The sequence below is a fragment of the Schistocerca gregaria genome, chromosome 6 (assembly GCF_023897955.1).
Source record: "Schistocerca gregaria isolate iqSchGreg1 chromosome 6, iqSchGreg1.2, whole genome shotgun sequence".
Taxonomy (NCBI): Eukaryota; Metazoa; Arthropoda; class Insecta; order Orthoptera; family Acrididae; genus Schistocerca; species Schistocerca gregaria.
The window spans coordinates 18,499,399-18,527,396 of NC_064925.1; the positions used below are offsets into that span (position 1 = coordinate 18,499,399).

The 27,998-nt window shown below is 26.8% G+C and overlaps 1 long non-coding RNA gene across 1 annotated transcript; it reads left to right on the forward strand.

Moving 5' to 3' along the window:
- Window positions 1-572: 572 nt before the first annotated feature.
- Window positions 573-27,998, forward strand: LOC126278638 (uncharacterized). Its single transcript, XR_007550746.1, has 2 exons — window positions 573-669; window positions 27,844-27,998. It is a non-coding gene; the product is annotated as an uncharacterized LOC126278638 (long non-coding RNA).

Below are 27,998 nucleotides of genomic sequence, written 5' to 3' on the forward strand. Positions count from 1 at the left end.
AATAAAAATTGAGATGAAAATGAATGTTGTTCCATTAAATGATTTTGGTCCAAGAAGTGTTTTAAATTCATTATGTAAGGTTAAATTTAGTTTATTTCAGATAATGTTAATTCGTGATGGTGTAAGTCAAAATAGTGATGGGATTAATAATAGTCCTAGAAATGTTCTAGTTCAATTTAATGATAAATTAAAGATGTTAGTTGATGGGTCAAATGTTGAGAATAGATTTGTTATCATTTTCAATTTAAGTTTTTTATTTCAATTGTTCCTTTTTCTGCTCTTTTAATAAGGTTAGGTTTAAATGAGAAGAAGTTTATTTGATTAAACAAGATTAATGTAGCTGAAAATATAATGAATAGTGAGAATCATATAAGAGGGGATATTTGAGGGATTTGGATATAATTTCCCCATCAGAAGTAGTCGTTAATTTACTATTATTTGGTTTAAGAGACCATTACTTACTTTCAGTCATCTGATGAGTTTCAAGGTGTACTAATTTTTTTAGTTACTTTAGATTGACACTCTAATGTTATTTATTTTAACTAACTCCTTAAATTATCTTAGATAATCACTTAATAAATAAATTTACTGAAGTTCTTTCAATTACAATTGGTATAAATCTGTGGTTTGCTCCACAGATTTCTGAGCATTGTCCAAAGAATAATCCAGGTAGATTTATTGTGAATGTTCCTTGATTTAACCGACCTGGCGTTGCATCAATTTTAACCCCTAATGCAGGAACTGCTCATGAGTGTAGAACATCTGATGCTCTTGTTAATACTCGTACTTCTGTATTTATTGGTAGGATTGTTCGGTTATCTACATCTAGTAGTCGGAATCCATCATTTTCTAGGTCTTGTTCTGGTGTTATATAAGTGTCAAATTCTACGTCTATGAAGTCTGAATATTCATATCTTCAATATCATTGTCATCCAATGGTTTTAATTGTAATTATTGCATCTACTAAATCATCAAGTAAATATAATAGTCATAATGATGGAAGGGCAATAAAAATTAAGGTATTTGCGTGTAAAGCTGTTCAGATTGTTTCAATTAAATGTCCATGAAGTATATTACGGTTAGTATAGGCAATAAATAATATATAACTTAGGGCATAACCTACAATTACTGTAATTAATAATAATACGACCATAGTATGATCATGAAAGAATGATAATTGCTCCATTAATGGTGAAGCTCCATCTTGAAGAGATAAATTTGATCATGTTGCCATTAATAAATATTTTCTAATAAAAGGTCAAACCTTTATTTGTAGAGCTTAAATCTACTGCACTAATCTGCCATATTAGAATCTAGAGATTAATGGTAATTCTGAGTAACTATGTTCTGCAGGAGGGTTATTTTGTAGTCATTCTGTTGATCTTCTTATGTTAGCTCTAAATATAATTGCTCGGTTTGTAATCATTCTTTCTCATATAATTACAATGAATATAATGATTCCTACAATAGAAATTGTAGACCCAATTCTTGATACTACGTTTCATGATGTATATGCGTCTGGGTAGTCAGAGTATCGTCGAGGTATTCCTGCTAATCCTAGGAAGTGTTGAGGAAAGAATGTTAAATTTACTCCAATGAATATAATTGTAAATTGGATTTTTAATCATGTATTATTTATAGTTAATCCTGTAAATAGTGGATATCATTGAATGACACCTCCTATAATTGCAAATACTGCTCCTATAGATAATACATAATGAAAGTGGGCTACTACATAATATGTATCATGTAATACAATATCAAGTGATGAATTTGCTAATACTAATCCTGTTAATCCACCAATTGTAAATAGGAAAATAAATCCTAGAGCTCATAATAATGGTGGATTGAACTTGAATTTAGTTCCATATAATGTAGCTAATCATCTAAATACCTTAATTCCTGTAGGTACAGCAATAATTATTGTTGCTGATGTAAAATATGCTCGTGTGTCAACATCCATTCCTACTGTAAATATATGATGTGCTCATACAATAAATCCTATTAGTCCAATTGATAGTATAGCATAAATTATACCTAATGTTCCAAATGATTCAATTTTTCCTCTTTCTTGACATACAATATGTGAAATAATTCCGAACCCCGGTAGAATTAAAATATAAACTTCTGGGTGTCCAAAGAATCAAAATAGATGTTGATATAGAATTGGGTCACGCCCTCCTGCAGGGTCAAAGAATGATGTATTTAAATTTCGATCTGTTAATAATATAGTAAAAGCTCCTGCTAAAACTGGAAGTGAAAGAAGGAGAAGTAATGCTGTAATAGCTACAGATCATACAAATAAAGGTGTTTGATCTAAAGTTATACTTTCTGATCGTATATTAATTGCTGTTGTAATGAAATTCACTGCACCAAGAATAGATGATACACCTGCTAAGTGCAGTGAAAAAATAGCTAGATCTACAGATGCACCCCCGTGTGCAATAGCTCCTGCTAGAGGAGGGTAAACTGTTCATCCTGTACCAGCACCATTATCTACTATAGAAGATGTAAGAAGAAGGGTTAGTGAAGGTGGTAGTAATCAAAAACTTATATTATTTATTCGTGGAAATGCTATATCTGGTGCACCAATTATTAGTGGAACAAGTCAATTACCAAATCCACCAATTATAATAGGTATTACTATAAAGAAAATTATTATGAATGCGTGAGCTGTAATAATAACATTATAAATCTGGTCATCCCCAATTAGAGATCCGGGTTGGCCAAGTTCAGCACGAATAAGTATTCTTATTGATGTTCCTACTATTCCTGCTCATGCTCCAAATATGAAGTATAAAGTACCAATGTCCTTATGGTTTGTTGAGAATAATCATTTTTGCGGTAAGATGGCTGAATTTTAGGTGGTAGACTGTAAATCTACTTATGAGATGTTTTCTCTCTTATCATATTTAGGTCTTATATTCAATTATGATTCTAGACTGCAATTCTAGAGGTGTAAAATTTTACTAAGGCCTAAAAGATTATTCTTTTAATTATAACTTTGAAGGTTATTAGTTTGATTAACTTAAGTCCTTAGTATAATGAAATTAAGGTTGATGTTGAAATCAATCCTATTGTTGAAATTATTACTGTTATAGGAAGAATGATTCTTGATTTTTGGGACTTTATCTTTATAGATCACGAATTTTCTGTGTATGATATAATTAGAGCTGAGAATCAAATACGTATATAGTAGTAGAGTGTAATTGTAGTTAATACAACTATAATAGTTATAATAGTTGTTATATTGTTTTCTATTAATGATTGTATTACAATTCATTTTGGTAAGAATCCAAGGAATGGTGGTAGTCCACCTAAAGAATAATAAAGATAAGAATATTATGAATTTAATTTCGGTTTTTATATTTCTGGCTGAATAAATTTGATTTATGAAAAATAAATTTATTTGCTTAAATAATAAAACTATAATTAATCTTAATAGTGAGTAAATAATGAAGTATAGTTCTCAGATGTTTTCTCTGACTGTTAATGATCTAATTATTCAACCTAGATGTCTGATTGATGAATATGCTAAAAGTTGTCGTAAGGATGTTTGATTTAAACCTCCTATTGCCCCAATAATAATTCTTAAGATAATAATTGTTCAAATAAAAGTTCTTAATTGAATACAATAAGATAAGACCATTATTGGGGCGATTTTTTGTCATGTTATTAATGTTAAACAATTATTTCATCTTGATGCTCCTATAACTTCTGGAAATCAGAAATGGAAAGGTGCAGCTCCAATCTTTAATAATAGTCTAGATCTAATTATTATTGATGGGATAAATTCTGTTTCCCATCCCATGGGATATTTTATTTGAATCAGCAAAATTGAAAATAATAATATTGTCGATGCTATTGCTTGGACAATAAAATATTTAATTGATGATTCATTTATTATTATATTTTTATTTCTTGTTAGGAGCGGAATAAATGAAAGTAAGTTGATCTCAAGTCCTATTCAAACCCCAAATCAGGAATTTGATGAAATGGACAGGATCGTTCCTATCATTAATGTTGATAGGAAGAGAAGTTTTGTAGAGTTGTTGGTCATTAAAAAGGAGAGGATTGATACCTCTATAAATGGGGTATGAACCCATTAGCTTGTTTAGCTTACCTTTTTACATTAAGGTGTATGATGCACGTTAGTTTTTGATACTAAAGGAGGTAGTTTAATTCTATCTTATGTAATTTTAATGAAGGTAATTTTATTTACTTTATTTACCCTATCAAGGTAACCCTTTAATCAGGCACTTCATTTATTTAATATATAAATCGAAAGTTTTTTTTGAAATTCTTTTATGTATTATTTTGTTTAATTAGGATTAATTTATCCTGCTCATTTTTTTTATATATATATATAATAAATAATTTATATTAATATATTACATTTAATTGAAATTAAAGTATTATAAGTTCATCTTACCATTATCAATTGATTATTTTAATGCAATTATTTACCTAGGATTATAGCTACTTATGTTTTTAGCTTAAAATAGGTTATTATAATATAATATATATAATAATATGTAATTTAATATTTAATATTATTATAATTGGAAATAATAAATAAAATTATTAATTTAAATATAAAATATTATAATAATATAAATAATTATATTAATTATAATAATATAATTATGTAAATTATCTATAATTTGATTATTTAACTAATATATATGAAAGTTAACTTAATATAAAAAAAAGAATTCATATTAATAACATATTATATTAAATTACATAATTGTATAAAATATATTTATTATATTATTTAATCTTTCTTTATTTATTAGTGAAAAGAAAGATTAAATAAGAAAGAATATAATACATTTATTGCTATACATGTTCCATATTAATCTTTAATTATATATAATAGAGAAGTTGTTGTGGTCATACATAGGGGCGTTTCTTTTTTTTTTGTTAATGTTTGTGGTTTTTTTCTTTTTTTTTCTTTAAATATTTGAATCTTTTATTTTTTCCTGAATTAATAGATTTAAAATTTTCTTATTTTTTATTTTTAAAAGTTTTATTCTTGCTTGTTTATTCACTTTTTCTTTGTATTATATGTAAGTTTTGTTAGACTAAATGTTCTTTTTGCAGTAATTTGTTTTAATTATCAAGTGATTTTGGATTTAGCAATTGATTTAGTATCGGCATAATTCGTGCCAGCAGCCGCGGTTATATGATTGATACAAGTGAATATTATTGGTTAAAACAGTTGTTTATATTATTAGGGTTGAAATATAAATTTGTAAGGTGAAATGTTAAAATTTATTTGTGGCCCTTTTTATGAATCTGTGAAATTTAAATAATAAACTAGGATTAGATACCCTATTATTTTAAATGTTAATTATATTTACAAGGGTACTATTAGTTAAGGTCTTTAAACCCAAAGAATTTGGCGGTATCTCATTCCATTCAGAGGAACCTACCCCATGATTGATAATACACGATTTACTCTACTTAATTTATTTGTTTGTATATCTCCGTTATCAGAGAATCTTTTTAGAGTTATAATTCTCAAGAATTATAATTATAAAATATTTCAGGTCAAGGTGCAGCTTATAGTTAAGAGGAGGAGGGTTACAATAGATTTTTGTTTATAACGGATTTGATAGTGAAATACTGTTAATGAAGGTGGATTTGATAGTAATTTAATTTATTTAATTTAACTGATATTGGCTCTGAGATGTGTACACATCGCCCGTCGCTCTCATTATTGATTATTCTATTTTATTTTAAAGTAGCTTCAATTTAGATGAGATAAGTCGTAACATAGTAGATGTACTGGAAAGTGTATCTAGGAAGAGTTTCAAGATATAACTTATTAGTAAAGTGTTTCATTTACACTGAAAATTTTTCTGTGCAAATCAGGATATCTTGATTATTTATTTTATTATATTTATTTTTTGTTTATTTAATTATTTAATATAAATAATTTTATTGTATTTTTGTCTTAGTATATTTTATAGAATTGATTTTTAAATTATAGTTTATTGGTGTAATGTAAGTGTTTTATGAAATATTATTTTAAATTTTTTTAAGTAGATTTTATTTATTGTACCTTTTGTATCAGGGTTTATCAAAATTTTAGTATTTATTTTACTTGTCTCGATTTGGGTTGATTTATAAATAATTTATAGTTAATGTATCATAATTATTATTAAATTATTTATAGAAATGAGATGTTAATCGTTTCCCAAGATATCTAGTTTCTTAAGAAAAAATTTAATTTTTTAAAGTTATTTGTTTTTATTTAATTTTTTAAGTAAAAATATTAACTTATTTATTCTTTAAGGGATAAGCTTTGAAGTTAATAACCTATAATTTATTTTATAGAAATATAATAGTAAGCTTTAAACCAGCTATCTTTAAGATTACGTTTTAGTTCATTATTTCTTATTTTGATTTTATAAATATTTTAGGTTTTTTATTAAGATTATTAATTTAATTTTAAAATTTTTGTAATAATGATAGAATTAGTATATTTATTTGTATGAAATTTTTACCTTGTGAACTTATTATAAGGAACTAGGCAAAATTGATTTCCGCCTGTTTATCAAAAACATGTCCTCTTGTTTATATTTTGAGGTCTGGCCTGCTCACTGAGCGTATTTTTAAAGAGCCGCGGTATTTTGACCGTCCAAAGGTAGCATAATCATTAGTCTCTTAATTAGTGGCTGGAATGAATGGCTTGACGAGAAATCAACTGTCTCTTAATAAATTTTTGAATTTAACTTTTGAGTCAAAAGGCTTAAATTCTTCTTTAGGACGAGAAGACCCTATAGAGCTTGACATTTTACTTTTATATAGTTTTTTGTTTGTCTTTCTATATTTAATGATGATGTTTTGTTGGGGTGACATGAAGAATAGATAAACTCTTCATTATTATATCATTTATTTATGTTTGTTATTTTGATCCATAATTTATGATCATAAGATTAAGTTACCTTAGGGATAACAGCGTAATTGTTTTTGAGAGCTCATATCGACAAAGCAGATTGCGACCTCGATGTTGGATTAAGAAAAATTTTGGGTGCAGGAGCCCAATGATTAGGTCTGTTCGACCTTTAAATTCTTACATGATCTGAGTTCAGACCGGCGTGAGCCAGGTCGGTTTCTATCCTAAGATTGTTAATCCATATTAGTACGAAAGGACCATATGGTTAAAATATTTTTTGTTATATTGATTAATATTAATTTATTTACTATTTTGACAGATTAATGTGTTGAATTTAGAATTCATTTATGTAGATTTTTTCTACAAATAGTATTGATACTTTATGATTTATTTATATTTATTTTGAATTTTCTTTTATTGGTTATTTGTGTTTTAATTAGTGTTGCCTTTTTAACTTTATTAGAGCGTAAGGTTTTAGGTTATATTCAGATTCGAAAGGGTCCAGATAAGGTAGGTTCTTTGGAATTCCTCAGCCATTTAGAGATGCTATTAAGTTAATTTGTAAGGAGCAGCCAATTCCTATTATATCTAATTACCTACTTTATTATTTTTCCCCTGTTTTTAATTTAATGATTTCTTTAGCCGTTTGAGTAATTTTTCCTTATTTAACTTATATGTGTTCTTTTTCTTATGGATTTTTATTTTTTTTATGTTGTACTAGATTAGGTGTTTATACTGTTATAATTGCTGGTTGATCTTCTAATTCAAATTATTCATTATTAGGTTCTCTTCGTTCTGTTGCTCAAACAATTTCTTATGAAGTTAGTTTAGCTTTAATTTTATTGTCTTTAATTATTTTAATTGGTAGTTTTAATATGTTTGATTTTATAAACTATCAGCTTTATTGTTAATTTATTATTATTTCTTTTCCTTTAGCTTTAGCTTGTTTTGCTTCTTGCTTAGCTGAAACTAATCGTACTCCTTTTGATTTTGCTGAAGGGGAATCTGAGTTAGTTTCAGGATTTAATATTGAGTATGGTGCGGGTGGTTTTACTTTAATTTTTTTAGCTGAATATACTAGAATTGTCTTCATAAGAATGTTATTGGCTTTAATTTTTTTGGGCGGTGATTTTTATTCTTTTATATTTTTTATTAAGCTTGCTATTATATCTTTTGGTTTTATTTGGGTTCGTGGAACATTACCACGGTTCCGTTATGATAAATTAATGTACTTAGCTTGAAAAAGTTTTTTACCTTTATCTTTGAATTTTTTTATTTTCTTTGTTGGTTTAAAGATTTTATTTATCTCATTTGTTTAGTGAAATTTTTTGAGAAAAGTTAATAGAAGAGTTAAACTTCTAATTTTATGTTTTCAAAACATATGCTTTTCCTAAGCTAATTAACTTTATTCCTTAATTAATTTATCTCATGCGTTTGCGACATGGACATTAATTAAGAAATATGTGAAGTAAATAATTGTTAAGATTTGACCTGTTATAATATAAGGTTCTTCAACAGGTCGTTTACCAATTCACGTTAGTAAGCATACAACTACTATAATTCAGAATAAAATTTGATTAATAGGGTAAAATTGAATGCCTCGGAATGGTGTTTTATTATAAAATGGTAAAATTATTAAGATTCTAATTGATAAAAATATTGCAATAACACCTCCTAACTTATTAGGGATAGATCGTAGAATTGCATATGCAAATAGGAAATATCATTCTGGTTGAATGTGAACTGGTGTTACTAATGGGTTGGCAGGTACAAAGTTATCTGGATCTCCTAATAGGTAAGGATTAATTAAACATAGTATAATTAATAATGATGTTATTATTACAAATGTAATAGAATCCTTAAAGGTAAAGTATGGATGGAATGGAATTTTTTCAATATCTCCATTTAGTCCAAGAGGATTATTAGATCCTGTTTGGTGAAGAAAAAATAAATGAATTGCTGCTATAGCAGCAATAATAAATGGTAATACAAAATGGAATGTGAAGAATCGATTTAATGTTGCATTATCAACAGCGAATCCTTCTCATACTCATTGGACTAAATCTGTTCCTAAGTATGGGATTGCTGATAATAAATTAGTAATTACTGTTGCACCTCAAAAAGATATTTGGCCTCAGGGTAAGACATATCCTATAAATGCAGTTGCTATAACTAAAAATAAAATCACTGTACCAATTATTCAGGTATGTATATATATATATATAAGATCCATAGTAAATTCCCCGTCCTACATGTAAGTAAATACAAATAAAAAATATAGATGCTCCATTTGCGTGTAAGGTTCGGATAATTCAACCATTATTTACGTCTCGGCAGATGTGTACTACACTACTGAATGCTATTTCAATATTTGATGTATAATGTATAGCTAAAAATAGTCCAGTTACGATTTGAATTACCAAACATAACCCTAATAGGGATCCAAAATTTCATCAAAATGAAATATTTGTTGGGGCAGGTAAGTCAATTAAAGAGTTATTAATAATTTTAATTAAAGGATGTCTTAATCGTAAGGGTTTATTCATTAGTAATTATCTTATTTTACGAATAGGTCCCTGATTAATATTGGTGATTTTAACAACTGCTAGTAGTGCTAAAAATAAATAAATTATTATTATTATTGTAATAATGAATGTTGGTCTATTATATAATTTTTCTAAAGATATTGTTATTTCTTGATAATTGATTGAATTATCAATATTTATAGTTTCGGTGTTTTTGAAAAAGTCTATAAATATAGATATATCTAGAATAATTAATATTAATATGATAAATACTCACATTATTAATGTAATAATTATAGTGATTGATTTAGGCTGAAATATTTCGTTTGATGCAATTCTTGTAATGTAAATAAATAATACTAGTATACCACCAAGAAATGTTAAAAATAAAACATATGATAATCAATATCTTTCTATTATTGTTCCTGTTATTAATCCAACTAGGAAGGTTTGAAGGATAATAAAAAGCATTATAGATATTGGGTGTCTTAATTTAATAAAATTAATATTTATTACATTTGATAATGATATAATTATTATTTTGATCATTTCAGAGGTTAGTTTATTTAAAATACCGGTTTTGGGGACCGATGATGGAAGCTTTTCCACCTCTGAAGTTTTAAAAGTGGGGGCTGGACTTATTTCCGGTTTACAAGACCGGCGTTTTTTTAAACTATTAAAACTAATGTTTATATTCTCTATTTTTACTTCTTTATTGATTTATTTTGCTGGTGTTTATGTTTTTTCTTCTAAACGTAAACATTTATTAATGGTTCTTTTGAGATTAGAATATATTGTTCTTTCTTTATTTATGTTAGTTATTGTTTTTCTTATTGAGTTTGATTATGATTATTTTTTTCCTGTTATTTTTTTAGTTTTTTCTGTTTGTGAGGGTGCTTTAGGTCTTTCTATTTTAGTTTCAATAATTCGTTCTCATGGTAATGATTTTTTTAATTCTTTTGGTTTATCTTTATGTTAAAGTATTTATTTATAACTATTTTTTGATCCCTCTTTGTTTATTAAATAATTGTTGATGGTTGGTTCATTCTTTAATGTTTCTGTCGGGTTTTGTTTTTATAATTTGTGTTTATTCATATGCTGATTTGAATATAATTAGATATTATTTTGGTATTGATTATTTTTCTTTTAGTTTAATTTTACTTAGTTTTTGGATTTGTTCTTTAATAATCACTGCTAGAGGTTCAGTTTATTTAAGTTCATATCATTCTAATTTTTTTGTTTTTATGGTTTTGATTTTAATAATTATGCTTTATTGTTCATTTGCTAGATTAAGTCTTCTTTCTTTTTATATTTTTTTTGAGGCTAGATTAGTTCCTACTTTACTTTTAATTTTGGGTTGGGGTTATCAACCTGAGCGTTTGCAGGCTGGTGTTTATTTAATTTTTTATACTTTGGTTGCTAGATTACCTTTATTATTAGTTTTATTTAAGGTTTATGATTTTTCTAATACTTTATATTTTCCTTTATTTGTTGATTTTGGTTCTTATTATTTTATGTTTTATGTATTTATAATTTTGGCTTTTTTAGTTAAGATACCTATGTTTTTGGTTCATTTATGACTTCCTAAGGCTCATGTAGAGGCCCCTATTTCAGGTAGAATAATTCTTGCTGGTGTTTTATTAAAGTTAGGTGGTTATGGTATTTTTCGTGTTATAAAGGTTATTTCTTATTTGGGTTTAAAGTTTAATTATTTTTGATTGTCTTTAGGTTTATCTGGGGGTGTTATTGTAAGATTTATTTGTTTTCGTCAGGTTGATTAAAGTCTTTAATTGCATATTCTTCTGTTGCTCATATAAGAATGGTTATTGGTGGATTGATGACTATGAATTGATGAGGTTGTGTAGGTTCTCTTTCTCTAATGGTTGGTCATGGTTTATGTTCTTCTGGTTTATTTTGTTTATCTAATATTATGTATTATCTATAGGAGCCGTATTTGCAATTATAGGAGGTGTCATTCAATGATATCCACTATTTACAGGATTAACTATAAATAATACATGATTAAAAATCCAATTTACAATTATATTCATTGGAGTAAATTTAACATTCTTTCCTCAACACTTCCTAGGATTAGCAGGAATACCTCGACGATACTCTGACTACCCAGACGCATATACATCATGAAACGTAGTATCAAGAATTGGGTCTACAATTTCTATTGTAGGAATCATTATATTCATTGTAATTATATGAGAAAGAATGATTACAAACCGAGCAATTATATTTAGAGCTAACATAAGAGGATCAACAGAATGACTACAAAATAACCCTCCTGCAGAACATAGTTACTCAGAATTACCATTAATCTCTATATTCTAATATGGCAGATTAGTGCAGTAGATTTAAGCTCTACAAATAAAGGTTTGACCTTTTATTAGAAAATATTTATTAATGGCAACATGATCAAATTTATCTCTTCAAGATGGAGCTTCACCATTAATGGAGCAATTATCATTCTTTCATGATCATACTATGGTCGTATTATTATTAATTACAGTAATTGTAGGTTATGCCCTAAGTTATATATTATTTATTGCCTATACTAACCGTAATATACTTCATGGACATTTAATTGAAACAATCTGAACAGCTTTACCAGCAATTACATTAATTTTTATTGCCCTTCCATCATTACGACTATTATATTTACTTGATGATTCAGTAGATGCAATAATTACAATTAAAACCATTGGACGACAATGATATTGAAGATATGAATATTCAGACTTCATAGACGTAGAATTTGACACTTATATAACACCAGAACAAGACCTAGAAAATGATGGATTCCGACTACTAGATGTAGATAACCGAACAATCCTACCAATAAATACAGAAGTACGAGTATTAACAAGAGCATCAGATGTTCTACACTCATGAGCAGTTCCTGCATTAGGGGTTAAAATTGATGCAACGCCAGGTCAGTTAAATCAAGGAACATTCACAATAAATCGACCTGGATTATTCTTTGGACAATGCTCAGAAATCTGTGGAGCAAACCACAGATTTATACCATTTGTAATTGAAAGAACTTCAGTAAATTTATTTATTAAGTGATTATCTAAGATAATTTAAGGAGTTAGTTAAAATAAATAACATTTGAGTGTCAATCTAAAGTAACTAAAAAAAATTAGTACACCTTGAAATTCATCAGATGACTGAAAGTAAGTAATGGTCTCTTAAACCAAATAATAGTAAATTAACGACTACTTCTGATGGGGAAATTATATCCAAATCCCTCAAATATCCCCTCTTATATGATTCTCACTATTCATTATATTTTCAGCTACATTAATCTTGTTTAATCAAATAAACTTCTTCTCATTTAAACCTAACCTTATTAAAAGAGCAGAAAAAGGAACAATTGAAATAAAAAACTTAAATTGAAAATGATAACAAATCTATTCTCAACATTTGACCCATCAACTAACATCTTTAATTTATCATTAAATTGAACTAGAACATTTCTAGGACTATTATTAATCCCATCACTATTTTGACTTACACCATCACGAATTAACATTCTCTGAAATAAACTAAATTTAACCTTACATAATGAATTTAAAACACTTCTTGGACCAAAATCATTTAATGGAACAACATTCATTTTCATCTCAATTTTTATTATAATATTATTTAACAATTTCATAGGATTATTCCCTTATATTTTTACTAGAACAAGACATTTAGCATTAACATTTGCAATTGCCCTACCTATATGGCTAAGATTTATATTATTTGGATGAATTAACCATACTAATCATATATTTACACACCTTGTACCACAAGGTACACCGCCTGCATTAATATCATTTATAGTACTAATTGAAACAATTAGTAATGTTATTCGACCAGGTACATTAGCAGTACGGTTGGCAGCAAATATAATTGCAGGACACTTATTATTAACCTTATTAGGAAACACAGGACCATCTATAGCAATAAACTTAATCTCATTACTAATTATTGGTCAAATACTTCTATTAATTCTAGAATCAGCAGTAGCAATAATTGAAGCCTATGTTTTCTCAATTCTAAGAACTCTATATTCTAGAGAAGTATATTAAACCTATGTTAACAACTCACTCAAACCACCCATTCCACTTAGTAGACTATAGACCTTGACCATTAACAGGAGCAATTGGAGCAATAGTCCTAGTATCAGGACTAGCAAAATGATTCCACCTATTTAATATTAACTTATTCATAATTGGATTTGGAATTACCCTACTAACTATAATTCAATGATGACAAGATGTAGTACGAGAAGGAACATATCAAGGATTACATACAGGATTTGTATCAATTGGATTACGATGAGGAATAATTTTATTTATTGCATCAGAGGTATTATTTTTCGTTTCTTTTTTTTGAGCATTCTTTAGAAGAAGATTAGCACCAACAATTGAACTAGGAATACTATGACCTCCAATAGGAATTCAACCCTTTAACCCTATACAAATTCCATTACTTAATACAGCTATTCTTTTAGCATCAGGAGTAACAGTAACATGAGCACATCATAGTTTAATGGAATCTAATCATACTCAAGCACTACAAGGATTATTCTTCACAGTGTTATTAGGACTATACTTTACAATACTTCAAGCATATGAATATTGAGAAGCACCTTTTACCATTGCAGATGCAGTTTATGGATCAACATTCTTTGTTGCAACAGGATTCCATGGTTTACACGTAATTATTGGAACAATCTTTTTATCAACATGTCTACTTCGACACTCAATAAATCAATTTTCACCAAGACATCACTTTGGATTTGAAGCAGCAGCATGATACTGACACTTCGTAGACGTAGTATGATTATTCTTATATATCTCTATTTATTGATGAGGTAGATAATTGTTTTTCTAGTATAAATAGTACATTTGACTTCCAATCAGAAAGCTTGATATAAATCAAGAAAAACAATTCTAATTCTATCAACAAGAGTTTTCATTAGATTTATTATTCCAATAATTGTTATAATCCTGGCAACAACACTATCAAAAAAATTAATTAATGATCGAGAAAAAAGATCACCATTTGAATGTGGGTTTGATCCAAAAAGATCAGCACGAATACCATTCTCAATACGATTCTTCCTAATCGCAGTAATCTTTTTAATTTTTGATGTAGAAATTGCACTAATTCTACCAATTGTAATTATTTTTAAAACTTCAGACATTATAATCTGAACAGTATCAACAATATTTTTTATTCTAGTTCTATTAGGAAGACTATACCATGAATGAAACCAAGGAGCATTACAATGAGCAGAATAAAGGGTTGTAGTTAAATATAACATTTGGGTTGCATTCAAAAAGTATTGATATTATCAATCAACCTTAAATAGAATAAGAAGCGAAATATTGCAGTCAGTTTCGACCTGGAAGATTGGTATGTACTACCCTTATTCTTATTAATTGAAGCCAAAAAGAGGCGTATTACTGTTAATAATATAATTGAACTATAATAGTTCCAATTAAGGAAATATAAAGCCAATATGAAAGCTGCTAACTTTTTATATTAGCGGTTAAACTCCGTTAACATTTCTAAAATTTATATAGTTTAAATAAAACATTACATTTTCACTGTAAAAATAATATATCTATATTTATAAATACTTAAAAGTAAAAATACTTCCTTAACATCTTCAGTGTCACGCTCTAATTATAAGCTATTTAAGTAAACGAAAAACAATATTACCAAAATAAATATTCAAAAAATAAAAGTTAAAAGATAAATCTTGAAATTAGAATCATATCAACCTTGAATATAACCAATTAAATAAATAAATAATCTATATAAACCTTGACCACCAAGTAATTCACCTCAACCATAATCAAATGACTTAGATGAATAATAACCTATTTTTAAAGGAATATATCTAATAAACTTAGTTGAAAGAAAAGGTATAAATCATATAGAACCAGCAAATCTAACAAAAGAAAGTATACTTAAAGAAAATAAATTATGAGAAAAATCAAAATTAGAAATAAGATAACCTAAATAAGCACCTAAAATAACAACTGTAATAGTTAAAAACTTTAAATAATAAGGTAAAGCAATCACATGAGGAATAGGAAAAATTAATCAAGATAAAAGACTACCACCAAAAACAGCAACAAACAATAGACCAATTATTCCAAATGAAATATAATAACCCTTATCATCAAAAGAAAATCTAGAATAAAAATTATTATCACCAGATATTGAATAATAAAACAAACGAAAAGAATAAGAAGCAGTTAAACCAGTAGAAAAAAAATAAAGAAAAAAATTAAACAATTAATTCATCTTAAACAAACCATCTCAGGAATTAAATCCTTTGAATAAAATCCCGCTAAAAAAGGTATTCCACACAAAGATAAACTAGAAACATTAAAACAAACTGAAGTTAAAGGTATGAAATTAACAATTGATCCTATAAAACGAATATCCTGAGAATCCTTCAAATTATGAATTATTGAACCTGCACATATAAATAATAATGCCTTAAATAAAGCATGAGCCAATAAATGAAAAAATGCAAGCTTTGGATAACCATAGCCAAAATTCTTATTATTAAACCAAGTTGTCTTAAAGTAGAAAGAGCAATAATCTTCTTTAAATCAAAATCAAAATTAGCGCCCAATCCAGCCATAAATATAGTTATACAACCAATTAAAAGTAAAAATCAACCACAATTATAAGTATCCAATATTGGTCTAAAACGAATTAATAAATAAACACCAGCAGTAACAAGAGTAGAAGAATGAACTAAAGCAGAAACAGGAGTAGGAGTTGCTATAGCAGCAGGAAGTCATGAAGAGAAAGGAATCTGAGCTCTCTTAGTTATAGCTGCTAAAACAATTAATATAGTAATGAGCTTTATTTCAAAAGAATTAGAAATAAAATCATAATAATAAATATAATTTCAACCACCAAAATTTAACATTCATGCAATAGAAATTAAAATAGCAACATCACCAATACGATTAGAAAGTGCAGTTAATATACCAGCACTATAAGATTTTACATTTTGATAATAAATAACTAAACAATAAGAAACTAAACCTAAACCATCTCAACCTAATAAAATTCTAATTAAATTAGGACTAATAATTAAAAAACCTATAGAAAGAATAAATATTAAAACAATAATAATAAAACGATTTATATTCTTTTCACCAGATATATAATCCTCTCTATAATAAATAACCAAAGAAGAAATATATATAACAAAAGATATAAAAATAAGAGATATTCAATCCAAAATTAAAGTTATAACAACTATAGAACCATTTAAATTGAAAAGCTCTCACTCAACAAAAACTCTATAATCAATTATTAAATAATAAATACCTAAAATAAAAATTATAGTTCTCGAAATAAACAAAGAAAAAAAACTCAAAGAACAAATAGAAAATAAATTCACGGCCTAAGATGAAAAACTTCATATCATTGATTCCACAAAACAATATTTTTAATTAAAATACTTAAGCAAACTAAACAAAGAAATATTCACCCTTTAAACAGAGAATATTTAAAGGCAATCAATGTAAAAGTAAAAGATGATATTCACGAAAATAACCAAGAGAACAAGTATAAACACCAGAATAATAATTCCCATGCTGAGAATAAGAATATATATACAAAGTATAAACAGCTCTAAAAAAAGATAAAAAAAATCAAAGCAAAGAATCTAAAAGAAGATCAAGATATAATTCTATTTAATAATCTAATTTCACCTACCAAATTTAAAGAAGGAGGAGCAGCCATATTTGATGATCTTAAAAGAAATCGTCATAAAGCCATTCTTGGCATCAAATTAATTATACCCTTGTTAATTAATAATCTTCGTCTACCTAAACGTTCATAAATAATATTAGATAAACAAAATAAACCAGAAGAACATAAACCATGACCAACCATTAGAGAAAGAGAACCTACACAACCTCATCAATTCATAGTCATCAATCCACCAATAACCATTCTTATATGAGCAACAGAAGAATATGCAATTAAAGACTTTAAATCAACCTGACGAAAACAAATAAATCTTACAATAACACCCCCAGATAAACCTAAAGACAATCAAAAATAATTAAACATAGGTATCTTAACTAAAAAAGCCAAAATTATAAATACATAAAACATAAAATAATAAGAACCAAAATCAACCAATAAAGGAAAATATAAAGTATTAGAAATATCATAAACCTTAAATAAAACTAATAATAAAGGTAATCTAGCAACCAAAGTATAAAAAATTAAATAAACACCAGCCTGCAAACGCTCAGGTTGATAACCCCAACCCAAAATTAAAAGTAAAGTAGGAACTAATCTAGTCTCAAAAAAAATATAAAAAGAAAGAAGACTTAATCTAGCAAATGAACAATAAAGCATAATTATTAAAATCAAAACCATAAAAACAAAAAAATTAGAATGATATGAACTTAAATAAACTGAACCTCTAGCAGTGATTATTAAAGAACAAATCCAAAAACTAAGTAAAATTAAACTAAAAGAAAAATAATCAATACCAAAATAATATCTAATTATATTCAAATCAGCATATGAATAAACACAAATTATAAAAACAAAACCCGACAGAAACATTAAAGAATGAACCAACCATCAACAATTATTTAATAAACAAAGAGGGATCAAAAAAATAGTTATAAATAAATACTTTAACATAAAGATAAACCAAAAGAATTAAAAAAATCATTACCATGAGAACGAATTATTGAAACTAAAATAGAAAGACCTAAAGCACCCTCACAAACAGAAAAAACTAAAAAAATAAACGGAAAAAAATAATCATAATCAAACTCAATAAGAAAAACAATAACTAACATAAATAAAGAAAGAACAATATATTCTAATCTCAAAAGAACCATTAATAAATGTTTACGTTTAGAAGAAAAAACATAAACACCAGCAAAATAAATCAATAAAGAAGTAAAAATAGAGAATATAAACATTAGTTTTAATAGTTTAAAAAAAACGCCGGTCTTGTAAACCGGAAATAAGTACAGCCCCCACTTTTAAAACTTCTGAGGTGGAAAAGCTTCCATCATCGGTCCCCAAAACCGGTATTTTAAATAAACTAACCCCTGAAATGATCAAAATAATAATTATATCATTATCAAATGTAATAAATATTAATTTTATTAAATTAAGACACCCAATATCAATAATGCTTTTTATTATCCTTCAAACCTTCCTAGTTGGATTAATAACAGGAACAATAATAGAAAGATATTGATTATCATATATTTTATTTTTAACATTTCTTGGTGGTATACTAGTATTATTTATTTACATTACAAGAATTGCATCAAACGAAATATTTCAGCCTAAATCAATCACTATAATTATTACATTAGTAATGTGAGTATTTATCATATTAATATTAATTATTCTAGATATATCTATATTTATAGACTTTTTCAAAAACACCGAAACTATAAATATTGATAATTCAATCAATTATCAAGAAATAACAATATCTTTAGAAAAATTATATAATAGACCAACATTCATTGTTACAATAATAATAATAATTTATTTATTTTTAGCACTACTAGCAGTTGTTAAAATCACCAATATTAATCAGGGACCTATTCGTAAAATAAGATAATTACTAATGAATAAACCCTTACGATTAAGACATCCTTTAATTAAAATTATTAATAACTCTTTAATTGACATACCTGCCCCAACAAATATTTCATTTTGATGAAATTTTGGATCCCTATTAGGGTTATGTTTGGTAATTCAAATCGTAACTGGACTATTTTTAGCTATACATTATACATCAAATATTGAAATAGCATTCAGTAGTGTAGTACACATCTGCCGAGACGTAAATAATGGTTGAATTATCCGAACCTTACACGCAAATGGAGCATCTATATTTTTTATTTGTATTTACTTACATGTAGGACGGGGAATTTACTATGGATCTTATATATATATACATACCTGAATAATTGGTACAGTGATTTTATTTTTAGTTATAGCAACTGCATTTATAGGATATGTCTTACCCTGAGGCCAAATATCTTTTTGAGGTGCAACAGTAATTACTAATTTATTATCAGCAATCCCATACTTAGGAACAGATTTAGTCCAATGAGTATGAGGAGGATTCGCTGTTGATAATGCAACATTAAATCGATTCTTCACATTCCATTTTGTATTACCATTTATTATTGCTGCTATAGCAGCAATTCATTTATTTTTTCTTCATGAAACAGGATCTAATAATCCTCTTGGACTAAATGGAGATATTGAAAAAATTCCATTCCATCCATACTTTACCTTTAAGGATTCTATTACATTTGTAATAATAACATCATTATTAATTATACTATGTATAATTAATCCTTACCTATTAGGAGATCCAGATAACTTTGTACCTGCCAACCCATTAGTAACACCAGTTCACATTCAACCAGAATGATATTTCCTATTTGCATATGCAATTCTACGGTCTATCCCTAATAAGTTAGGAGGTGTTATTGCATTATTTTTATCAATTAGAATCTTAATAATTTTACCATTTTATAATAAAACACCATTCCGAGGCATTCAATTTTACCCTATTAATCAAATTTTATTCTGAATTATAGTAGTTGTTGTATGCTTACTAACGTGAATTGGTAAACGACCTGTTGAAGAACCTTATATTATAACAGGTCAAATCTTAACAATTATTTACTTCACATATTTCTTAATTAATGTCCATGTCGCAAATGCATGAGATAAATTAATTAAGGAATAAAGTTAATTAGCTTAGGAAAAGCATATGTTTTGAAAACATAAAATTAGAAGTTTAACTCTTCTATTAACTTTTCTCAAAAAATTTCACTAAACAAATGAGATAAATAAAATCTTTAAACCAACAAAGAAAATAAAAAAATTCAAAGATAAAGGTAAAAACTTTTTCAAGCTAAGTACATTAATTTATCATAACGGAACCGTGGTAATGTTCCACGAACCCAAATAAAACCAAAAGATATAATAGCAAGCTTAATAAAAAATATAAAAGAATAAAAATCACCGCCCAAAAAAATTAAAGCCAATAACATTCTTATGAAGACAATTCTAGTATATTCAGCTAAAAAAATTAAAGTAAAACCACCCGCACCATACTCAATATTAAATCCTGAAACTAACTCAGATTCCCCTTCAGCAAAATCAAAAGGAGTACGATTAGTTTCAGCTAAGCAAGAAGCAAAACAAGCTAAAGCTAAAGGAAAAGAAATAATAATAAATCAACAATAAAGCTGATAGTTTATAAAATCAAACATATTAAAACTACCAATTAAAATAATTAAAGACAATAAAATTAAAGCTAAACTAACTTCATAAGAAATTGTTTGAGCAACAGAACGAAGAGAACCTAATAATGAATAATTTGAATTAGAAGATCAACCAGCAATTATAACAGTATAAACACCTAATCTAGTACAACATAAAAAAAATAAAAATCCATAAGAAAAAGAACACACATAAGTTAAATAAGGAAAAATTACTCAAACGGCTAAAGAAATCATTAAATTAAAAACAGGGGAAAAATAATAAAGTAGGTAATTAGATATAATAGGAATTGGCTGCTCCTTACAAATTAACTTAATAGCATCTCTAAATGGCTGAGGAATTCCAACAAAACCTACCTTATTTGGACCCTTTCGAATCTGAATATAACCTAAAACCTTACGCTCTAATAAAGTTAAAAAGGCAACACTAATTAAAACACAAATAACCAGTAAAAGAAAATTCAAAATAAATATAAATAAATCATAAAGTATCAATACTATTTGTAGAAAAAATCTACATAAATAAATTCTAAATTCAACACATTAATCTGTCAAAATAGTAAATAAATTAATATTAATCAATATAACAAAAAATATTTTAACCATATGGTCCTTTCGTACTAATATGGATTAACAATCTTAGGATAGAAACCGACCTGGCTCACGCCGGTCTGAACTCAGATCATGTAAGAATTTAAAGGTCGAACAGACCTAATCATTGGGCTCCTGCACCCAAAATTTTTCTTAATCCAACATCGAGGTCGCAATCTGCTTTGTCGATATGAGCTCTCAAAAACAATTACGCTGTTATCCCTAAGGTAACTTAATCTTATGATCATAAATTATGGATCAAAATAACAAACATAAATAAATGATATAATAATGAAGAGTTTATCTATTCTTCATGTCACCCCAACAAAACATCATCATTAAATATAGAAAGACAAACAAAAAACTATATAAAAGTAAAATGTCATGCTCTATAGGGTCTTCTCGTCCTAAAGAAGAATTTAAGCCTTTTGACTCAAAAGTTAAATTCAAAAATTTATTAAGAGACAGTTGATTTCTCGTCAAGCCATTCATTCCAGCCACTAATTAAGAGACTAATGATTATGCTACCTTTGCACGGTCAAAATACCGCGGCTCTTTAAAAATACGCTCAGTGAGCAGGCCAGACCTCAAAATATAAACAAGAGGACATGTTTTTGATAAACAGGCGGAAATCAATTTTGCCTAGTTCCTTATAATAAGTTCACAAGGTAAAAATTTCATACAAATAAATATACTAATTCTATCATTATTACAAAAATTTTAAAATTAAATTAATAATCTTAATAAAAAACCTAAAATATTTATAAAATCAAAATAAAAAATAATGAACTAAAACGTAATCTTAAAGATAGCTGGTTTAAAGCTTACTATTATATTTCTATAAAATAAATTATAGGTTATTAACTTCAAAGCTTATCCCTTAAAGAATAAATAAGTTAATATTTTTACTTAAAAAATTAAATAAAAACAAATAACTTTAAAAAATTAAATTTTTTCTTAAGAAACTAGATATCTTGGGAAACGATTAACATCTCATTTCTATAAATAATTTAATAATAATTATGATACATTAACTATAAATTATTTATAAATCAACCCAAATCGAGACAAGTAAAATAAATACTAAAATTTTGATAAACCCTGATACAAAAGGTACAATAAATAAAATCTACTTAAAAAAATTTAAAATAATATTTCATAAAACACTTACATTACCAATAAACTATAATTTAAAAAATCAATTCTATAAAATATACTAAGACAAAAATACAATATAATTATTTATATTAAATAATTAAATAAACAAAAAATAAATATAATAAAATAAATAATCAAGATATCCTGATTTGCACAGAAAAATTTTCAGTGTAAATGAAACACTTTACTAATAAGTTATATCTTGAAACTCTTCCTAGATACACTTTCCAGTACATCTACTATGTTACGACTTATCTCATCTAAATTGAAGCTACTTTAAAATAAAATAGAATAATCAATAATGAGAGCGACGGGCGATGTGTACACATCTCAGAGCCAATATCAGTTAAATTAAATAAATTAAATTACTATCAAATCCACCTTCATTAACAGTATTTCACTATCAAATCCGTTATAAACAAAAATCTATTGTAACCCACCTCCTCTTAACTATAAGCTGCACCTTGACCTGAAATATTTTATAATTATAAATCTTGAGAATTATAACTCTAAAAAGATTCTCTGATAACGGAGATATACAAACAAATAAATTAAGTAGAGTAAATCGTGTATTATCAATCATGGGGTAGGTTCCTCTGAATGGAATGAGATACTGCCAAATTCTTTGGGTTTAAAGACCTTAACTAATAGTACCCTGGTAAATATAATTAACATTTAAAATAATAGGGTATGTAATCCTAGTTTATTATTTAAATTTCACAGATTCATAAAAAGGGCCACAAATAAATTTTAACATTTCACCTTACAAATTTATATTTCAACCCTAATAATATAAACAACTGTTTTAACCAATAATATTCACTTGTATCAATCGTATAACCGCGGCTGCTGGCACGAATTATGCCGATACTAAATCAATTGCTAAATCCAAAATCACTTGATAATTAAATCAAATTACTGCAAAAAGAACATTTAGTCTAACAAAACTTACATATAATACAAAGAAAAAGTGAAGAAACAAGCAAGAATAAAACTTTTAACAATAAAAAATAAGAAAATTTTAAATCTATTAATTCAGGAAAAAATAAAAGATTCAAATATTTAAAGAAAAAAAAAGAAAAAAACCACAAACATTAGCAAAAAAAAAAGAAACGCCTCTATGTATGACCACAACAACTTCTCTATTATATATAATTAAAGATTAATATGGAACATGTATAGCAATAAATGTATTATATTCTTTCTTATTTAATCTTTCTTTTCACTAATAAATAAAGAAAGATTAAATAATATAATAAATATATTTTATACAATTATGTAATTTAATATAATATGTTATTAATATGAATTCTTTTTTTTATATTAAGTTAACTTTCATATATATTAGTTAAATAATCTAATTATAGATAATTTACATAACTATATTATTATAATTAATATAATTATTTATATTAATTATAATATTTTATATTTAAATTAATAATTTTATTTATTATTTCCAATTATAATAATATTAAATATTAAATTACATATTATTATATATATTATAATATAATAACCTATTTTAAGCTAAAAACATAAGTAGCTATAATCCTAGGTAAATAATTGCATTAAAATAATCAATTGATAATGGTAAGATGAACTTATAATACTTTAATTTCAATTAAATGTAATATATTAATATAAATTATTTATTATATATATATATATAAAAAATTAAATGAGCAGGATAAATTAATCCTAATTAAACAAAATAATACATAAAAGAATTTCAAAAAAAAACTTTCGATTTATATATTAAATAAATGAAGTGCCTGATTAAAGGGTTACCTTGATAGGGTAAATAAAGTAAATAAAATTACCTTCATTAAAATTACATAAGATAGAATTAAACTACCTCCTTTAGTATCAAAAACTAACGTGCATCATACACCTTAATGTAAAAAGGTAAGCTAAACAAGCTAATGGGTTCATACCCCATTTATAGAGGTATCAATCCTCTCCTTTTTAATGACCAACAACTCTACAAAACTTCTCTTCCTATCAACATTAATGATAGGAACGATCCTGTCCATTTCATCAAATTCCTGATTTGGGGTTTGAATAGGACTTGAGATCAACTTACTTTCATTTATTCCGCTCCTAACAAGAAACAAAAATATAATAATAAATGAATCATCAATTAAATATTTTATTGTCCAAGCAATAGCATCGACAATATTATTATTTTCAATTTTGCTGATTCAAATAAAATATCCCATGGGATGGGAAACAGAATTTATCCCATCAATAATAATTAGATCTAGACTATTATTAAAGATTGGAGCTGCACCTTCCCATTTCTGATTTCCAGAAGTTATAGGAGCATCAAGATGAAATAATTGTTTAACATTAATAACATGACAAAAAATCGCCCCAATAATGGTCTTATCTTATTGTATTCAATTAAGAACTTTTATTTGAACAATTATTATCTTAAGAATTATTATTGGGGCAATAGGAGGTTTAAATCAAACATCCTTACGACAACTTTTAGCATATTCATCAATCAGACATCTAGGTTGAATAATTAGATCATTAACAGTCAGAGAAAACATCTGAGAACTATACTTCATTATTTACTCACTATTAAGATTAATTATAGTTTTATTATTTAAGCAAATAAATTTATTTTTCATAAATCAAATTTATTCAGCCAGAAATATAAAAACCGAAATTAAATTCATAATATTCTTATCTTTATTATCTTTAGGTGGACTACCACCATTCCTTGGATTCTTACCAAAATGAATTGTAATACAATCATTAATAGAAAACAATATAACAACTATTATAACTATTATAGTTGTATTAACTACAATTACACTCTACTACTATATACGTATTAGATTCTCAGCTCTAATTATATCATACACAGAAAATTCGTGATCTTTAAAGATAAAGTCCCAAAAATCAAGAATCATTCTTCCTATAACAGTAATAATTTCAACAATAGGATTGATTTCAACATCAACCTTAATTTCATTATACTAAGGACTTAAGTTAATCAAACTAATAACCTTCAAAGTTATAATTAAAAGAATAATCTTTTAGGCCTTAGTAAAATTTTACACCTCTAGAATTGCAGTCTAGAATCATAATTGAATATAAGACCTAAATATGATAAGAGAGAAAACATCTCATAAGTAGATTTACAGTCTACCACCTAAAATTCAGCCATCTTACCGCAAAAATGATTATTCTCAACAAACCATAAGGACATTGGTACTTTATACTTCATATTTGGAGCATGAGCAGGAATAGTAGGAACATCAATAAGAATACTTATTCGTGCTGAACTTGGCCAACCCGGATCTCTAATTGGGGATGACCAGATTTATAATGTTATTATTACAGCTCACGCATTCGTAATAATTTTCTTTATAGTAATACCTATTATAATTGGTGGATTTGGTAATTGACTTGTTCCACTAATAATTGGTGCACCAGATATAGCATTTCCACGAATAAATAATATAAGTTTTTGATTACTACCACCTTCACTAACCCTTCTTCTTACATCTTCTATAGTAGATAATGGTGCTGGTACAGGATGAACAGTTTACCCTCCTCTAGCAGGAGCTATTGACACATGGGGGTGCATCTGTAGATCTAGCTATTTTTTCACTGCACTTAGCAGGTGTATCATCTATTCTTGGTGCAGTGAATTTCATTACAACAGCAATTAATATACGATCAGAAAGTATAACTTTAGATCAAACACCTTTATTTGTATGATCTGTAGCTATTACAGCATTACTTCTCCTTCTTTCACTTCCAGTTTTAGCAGGAGCTATTACTATATTATTAACAGATCGAAATTTAAATACATCATTCTTTGACCCTGCAGGAGGGGGTGACCCCATTCTATATCAACATCTATTTTGATTCTTTGGACACCCAGAAGTTTATATTTTAATTCTACCGGGGTTCGGAATTATTTCACATATTGTATGTCAAGAAAGAGGAAAAATTGAATCATTTGGAACATTAGGTATAATTTATGCTATACTATCAATTGGACTAATAGGATTTATTGTATGAGCACATCATATATTTACAGTAGGAATGGATGTTGACACACGAGCATATTTTACATCAGCAACAATAATTATTGCTGTACCTACAGGAATTAAGGTATTTAGATGATTAGCTACATTATATGGAACTAAATTCAAGTTCAATCCACCATTATTATGAGCTCTAGGATTTATTTTCCTATTTACAATTGGTGGATTAACAGGATTAGTATTAGCAAATTCATCACTTGATATTGTATTACATGATACATATTATGTAGTAGCCCACTTTCATTATGTATTATCTATAGGAGCAGTATTTGCAATTATAGGAGGTGTCATTCAATGATATCCACTATTTACAGGATTAACTATAAATAATACATGATTAAAAATCCAATTTACAATTATATTCATTGGAGTAAATTTAACATTCTTTCCTCAACACTTCCTAGGATTAGCAGGAATACCTCGACGATACTCTGACTACCCAGACGCATATACATCATGACACGTAGTATCAAGAATTGGGTCTACAATTTCTATTGTAGGAATCATTATATTCATTGTAATTATATGAGAAAGAATGATTACAAACCGAGCAATTATATTTAGAGCTAACATAAGAAGATCAACAGAATGACTACAAAATAACCCTCCTGCAGAACATAGTTACTCAGAATTACCATTAATCTCTAGATTCTAATATGGCAGATTAGTGCAGTAGATTTAAGCTCTACAAACAAAGGTTTGACCTTTTATTAGAAAATATTTATTAATGGCAACATGATCAAATTTATCTCTTCAAGATGGAGCTTCACCATTAATGGAGCAATTATCATTCTTTCATGATCATACTATGGTCGTATTATTATTAATTACAGTAATTGTAGGTTATGCCCTAAGTTATATATTATTTATTGCCTATACTAACCGTAATATACTTCATGGACATTTAATTGAAACAATCTGAACAGCTTTACCAGCAATTACATTAATTTTTATTGCCCTTCCATCATTACGACTATTATATTTACTTGATGATTCAGTAGATGCAATAATTACAATTAAAACCATTGGACGACAATGATATTGAAGATATGAATACTCAGACTTCATAGACGTAGAATTTGACACTTATATAACACCAGAACAAGACCTAGAAAAGGATGGATTCCGACTACTAGATGTAGATAACCGAACAATCCTACCAATAAATACAGAAGTACGAGTATTAACAAGAGCATCAGATGTTGTACACTCATGAGCAGTTCCTGCATTAGGGGTTAAAATTGATGCAACTCCAGGTCGGTTAAATCAAGGAACATTCACAATAAATCGACCTGGATTATTCTTTGGACAATGCTCAGAAATCTGTGGAGCAAACCACAGATTTATACCAATTGTAATTGAAAGAACTTCAGTAAATTTATTTATTAAGTGATTATCTAAGATAATTTAA